The 6,000-nt window shown below is 35.8% G+C and overlaps 1 protein-coding gene across 1 annotated transcript in view; it reads right to left on the reverse strand.

Moving 5' to 3' along the window:
• Window positions 1-5,124, reverse strand: part of prkcdb (protein kinase C, delta b) — a 28,244-nt gene extending 23,120 nt beyond the window's left edge. Inside the window, exon 1 of the mRNA XM_048172525.1 lies at window positions 4,968-5,124. The gene's annotated coding sequence lies outside the window, so the exon portion shown is untranslated. The remainder of the gene's footprint in view (window positions 1-4,967) is intronic.
• Window positions 5,125-6,000: the final 876 nt, after the last annotated feature.

Below are 6,000 nucleotides of genomic sequence, written 5' to 3' on the forward strand. Positions count from 1 at the left end.
AAAACAGTAATATTGTGAAATATTATTTAATTTTTAAATAACTGTTTTCTATTTCAGTATATTTTAAAATGTAATTTATTCCTGTGATGCAAAGCTCAATTTTCAGCAGCTTTTACTCCAGTCTTCACTGTCACATGATCATTCACAAATCATAATAATCAAAAATCCAATATGCTCATTTGTTTAAGAAACACTTCGTATTATCAATGTTGTAAATAGTTCATATATATATATATATATATATATATATATATATATATATTTTTTTTTTTTTTTTTTTTTTTTTTGATTAGACAGTTTAAAGGAAAATAATTTAGGTGAAACAAATCATAACAATTTAAATGTATTTTCTGTCACTTTTGCTTAATTTAATCTGTCCTTGCTGAATAAAAATAATCTTTCTGATCCTAAACTTTTGACCGGTAGTGTATTTTCAAGTGAAACAAGATTCAGCAAGTAAAAAGACATCACTTTATCTTATCCATTTGATCGTTAATAGATCATGAAAAGTAAATCTTGAATGGAGCCAAATAGTGTTCAATTTCATTTCATGTTTAATTTAAAGTCAAAATTTGGGACACAAACATGAACAAGAACACATTTGTCATGTTAAAACTTAATAATCCGGTCTTGTTAACAAATACAAACGTGCATTCCCCGTTTTTGCGGGCAAGATCTAGAATTACATGTAAATGTCTGCAGGTGAGTTTAATCAGTTACCAATCGGTGGATGCAAGAACAAAAATGTCATTGTGAGTGTTACATAACACCAAGCCAAACTATTTTTTTTTACATGCATGTCACAAGGTTATTGGGTTAAAATAACATGCATCAAGGAAGCGTTTGTGTGCAGAGAGAGAGTTACAGAGTGCGGGAGGGAAACATGGAGAGCGAGAGATCAGTGACTTCAAGGTCAGATGAGTGCAGAGTGCCATGTGACATTCGTTTTAGTGTAGCATTGATTTCTCACCCCTCTCTTCCCTTAGGCTAAGAAACAAGAGACCCTATGCCTCTGTCTTTCTCTCGCTTTCGCCTATAACACACACACACAAAAAGCACACAATAGTTAGGCAAGGTTAGTGTGGAAAAGCCAATTCCTCTCTGAAACAGGGCTTACTGTGTGACTGTGGGCTTGCTATCACATGTGTGTGTGTGTGTGTGATATTAGGGCTCAAACCTGCTAAACAGCTCAATGCAGTGTTTTGGACAAGAATTTTAGGCACACACACATCTATATGTGTGTGTATGTTGGTATGTCGACCTAAAGGTGAAGCTGAGCTTGCCTCTGTCTGTCTGTGCAATAAGAGTGGTGTCCATTTCTGCCTTGCGCACACTTCACAAAAGCTTCATTAATCCAAGACCAACAGAGAACGGCCTGTGCTCTCGCTACCATAAAAGTACGAAACAGACCTTTTGTCGCTGTGCACTCAAAAGTGACACAACAAGACAAAATGAGTATTGACATGCAAAATGTACAGAATGCAAACACCACTTTTGGGTGTTGCACTTTTGAGGCTTTTACAAAACAACTGTGTGTTGTATTTGTGTTTGCCAGAGGCACTATGATGGAAAAACAAGTCAAAACAAAGCCGATGACAGATTTGAACACTACTAATGGTGTTTGCTTGTAAAAGAGCCGTGCGTTTTACAAAGACAACATAGATGTTGGCAGATGGGGTGACGGCGCACCATCATCACTACTTTCTTCTCTCCTGCAGTTTGCCAGGATAAATAATTCAGAGGAGGTGCATGTTGTTGATTAAGACCTTTACTAACATATGCCTTCCGGCTGAGCACAATGTGTTGATTTGGTTCACTGTACAGGTTGTGGATGTACAGTAGAGACTTATGACACATAAGCAACCTTTAAACAAGAAAAGCACAAGAAACAAACTACTGGAATCCCTGGTTAGTGTCAAGAACAAAGCACCCAGTGAGTATGTGTGAAAGAGGAAAGAACAAATAAAAAAATGGCGCAAAACGGTGGCTTTTGCGGGTGTGCTTTAAAATGAAAGATTAAAAATGATTAAGTCTGTGGTTGTGGATGCACAATATATCAGTGACAGAGTACAGATTTATACAGGTGGAGCTGGGGAAGGTGGAGGGTTTCTGAAAGCGCGCTGCAAACAGCTACGGCGAGAATTTGAATGTTGAGCAGCGAGCTCATTGGTTACCAATACAACGTGAACTAATCAGCTGTGCACTATTGAGGATGTAATTGCAAGCAGATTGGGTTACGGACTTATGAGCCTGTGCCATCTAGAGTTTCATGACAGAACTTTGTATTAATATCAGATTCATGAGAAGACTAGTATATTAGGGCTGGGACGATACATCGATTCTCGATCGATACAATGAATCTGGATCGATCCTGATATTTCTCTAATCAATTTTGAGCTTAGTTTTAACAGCAGATGGCGCTCTAGGCTAGTTTTTAACCACACTCTCTCAAATGCTCACGAAGAAGACTCGCTCGTGCGTTCGGCTGAGTCATGTAAGTGGTTAAATATACTTGCGCCTCGGCTCAGAATGCTTTTATGATGCAATATTTTTAATTTGCTTCAACCTTTTCCAACTTTATGGCCCGGTTTCACAGACAGGGCTTAGCCTAAGCCAGGATTAAGCCTTAGTTCAATTAAGGCATTTAAGTAGCTTTTATAAACTTTCACTAGAAAAACGCATTACTGGTGTGCATCTTGAGACAAAATGACACTGACATATTTTAAGATATGTCAGTGCAAGTTGCTTTCAGTTACAACAGCTCAAAAATGCATTTTTTAAGTCTAGTAATAGCTTAAGCCTTGTCTGTGAAACCGGAGGTTAGAATGATTATTTTAGGTTTAAGTGGTGTGTGTAAAGGAACTGGAAGCAAGGCAGTGTTTATAGAAATGCCATCTAGTGTTAAAAACTAAGCTCAGAATCGATTCGAGAATCGCGATACATCGGAAAATACAAGAATCGCTCCAGATTCTTCGTATAGCGAATCGAGATTCGACGTATTGCCCCAGCCCTATAGTATAGCCTATACAACTTGAGTTGAAAACAAAACACTCAAAACAGCACTAAACAAAAAGTGCTACGTTTGAAGTAGTGCACATCAGTCGAATTCTAAATTAATGCACCAATTTGCGCCATTTCTTGGCAACCGTTATGTTATGTGAACAACTCGTCAAAATTAATTAGCTTGCATTATAATTAATAAAGCTGTTTTAATATCATATTGGTTATGGCCACACTGCAAAAAATGCTGTTCTTACTTAGAGTTTTTGTCTTGTTTCTAGTCAAAATATCTTAAAGTTCTTAGATCAAGAAGCATTTTCTTGACAAGTAAAAATTATTTTCTTGTTTTTAGGAAAAATAAGTAAAAATTAAGTGAGTTTTCCCTTAAAACAAGCAAAATAATCGGCCAGTGGGGTAAGCAAAATAATCTTAATCCAAACTGAAAACAAGATTATATAGCTTATTTTTGGTTTGATATAAGATTATTTTGCTTACCGCACTGGCAAATTATTTTGCTTGTTTTAAGGAAAAACTCACTTAATTTTTTCTAAAAACACGAAAATAATTCTTACTTGTCAAGAAAATGCTTCTTGATCTAAGAACTTTAAGATATTTTGACTAGAAACAAGACAAAAACTCTAAGTAAGAACAGCATTTTTTGCAGTGCAAAATAAAAATATTTATCGGTTGTTGGTACTTTGGTGCATGCCTAATTTTAAGCATAAAATAATCAAAAAAAATAAAATAAAAACAATATATGCCATTTGCAAATTATCTAACTATTCTGCAGGTTTAAAACCATCATGAAAAGTACAGCAGTACTCAACAGCTTGCAAATATGGCCTAGATACTGGGTATATGCCATGCAAATATGCAAGTTCTTTGGTACATAATAAAAACAAACAGAGCAAGAGAATGAAAATCTCATAATAAAGCATTTGTCACCACCACATGTCTTACACTTTGAGGCCTAGAGACATTCCCCATGTTCTGTTTGTTTTTAAAGGGTGGATGGAGAGATTGTGCAGGAACAGTTGTCATACTGAATGGTTTGGTAAATATTGTCACAGAGATAACAGTCTACACTGCTCATTTTGTGGTGGCAGATAGCTTTCGAAAAATAGATAAAGATTATTTAGAAAAAAAAATGGCACAGCTGACTTAAAGCTATAACCAATGGGTTTGACTATGTTAAAAGAAACTGGTGCAGGTGGAAAGACAGAATATTTTGAACTCGCTGGTCATAGCGGTAACTATGGAAACCACGATTAAGACGCTTCTGAGAGCGAATCCTGCTCAATTTATTTTATCTAACGTTACCACTTTTCATGTGGTGTCATGCGAACAAGACACTGTAGTCAAGACTAGTTATTTTGTATCTCTCCATCTCAAAGAACTTGAAAAACAAGACCGTACAGTAGGCCAACTCTTGCGGTTTCGTGACTAAATGTACACTTAATAAAGCAATCTACATGTTGTATACGGAGGAGTATGATCGGGAAAGAGTTGTCAGTCTGGTCTTTCTACCGTTTATGTGTTTACATAACTTCATGGCAGCGCATTCTATGAAACACTGTCGAAAAGTACAGCTGCTGCTGCTTCCGCGTATCCAAGTTAAGTGAAGTCGAATAAAAAACAAAACAAATTATCAAGTTTCCTTTCCTCTCCTGAACTTGAATGTTTAAGAACACACGATATCAAACATTTAAAGGACTTCCTGTCCAAAAAAAGCGTCGCTAATCTCTCGTTACGTTGTTTCCATTAAATCAGAGATGGATTTGTTGGAAATGTGTCGTTTGATGCTCGCGGCGACCGAAAGACAAACATCCAAAATGCGACGAAATCTATTGGTTGTTGGTGGACAACGTGGACGTTCCATGTTATACATGTCTGTCATTTCTACGCGGTGGATTTACAAACGCCTACAAAACGCACAGAAAGTGAAAAGTTGTAAGTACAAAACTTACCAACTTCAGTGTCCGAGAAGTTCAATAATTCGTCTCTTATTCTCACTGCTGCTGTGTAAGTTGAGAACAGAATGAACAGTGCGGCTTGTTTGAGGAAGTATTTACCCGCTCACTGTGCCTGTCTGGGGCTGACAATACTGGAGGAGTGACGTCGAGCAGGTAGAGAGAGAGAGAGAGAGAGAGAGAGAGAGAGAGGGATGGGGTGGGTGGGTCTAAATGAAAAGCTATAACTATAAGCTATATCTTCCAAAAAACTCCAGTCTTAATAAAGACTATCTATCTATCTATAAATATCAATCTGTCTGTATCTGTTAATCAATCAATCAATCTATCTATCTATCTATCTATCTATCTATCTGTCTATATCTTGAAATCCGTGAATCAATCAATCTATCTATAAATATCTATCTATCTATCTATCTATCTATCTATCTATCTATCTATCTATCTATCTATGTCTATATCTTGAAATCCGTGAATCAATCAATCTATCTATCTATCTATCTATCTATCTATCTATCTATCTATCTATCTATCAATATCAATCTGTCTGTATCTGTTAATCAATCAATCGATCAATCTATCTGTCTGTCTATATCTTGAAATCCGTGAATCAATCTATCTATCTATCTATCTATAAATATCAATCTGTCTGTATCTGTTAAATCAATCAATCAATCAATCAATCAATCTATCTATCTATCTATCTATCTATCTATCTATCTATCTATCTATCTATCCATCTATCTATCTATCTATCTACCTATATCTTGAAATCCGTGAATCAATCTATCTATCTATCTATCTATCTATCTATCTATCTATCTATCTACTTTTTGTTCAAAGTAACAGATGACTGTTCAAAAGAGTAAATTCACAAGTAAAGTATCTAGGTTCTGTTGTGTAATATCTCAGGCTTTGAGTTGTCATAATGTCTTTGACAGTTTTAGATTATCTATGATGTCACATAGTTAAAGATTGATATGCACAATCAAGGTCATCATTTTCTGTTGGAAGAAAATGTTTGTACGTT

The sequence above is a fragment of the Megalobrama amblycephala genome, linkage group LG21, assembly GCF_018812025.1.
Source record: "Megalobrama amblycephala isolate DHTTF-2021 linkage group LG21, ASM1881202v1, whole genome shotgun sequence".
NCBI lineage: Eukaryota > Metazoa > Chordata > Actinopteri > Cypriniformes > Xenocyprididae > Megalobrama > Megalobrama amblycephala.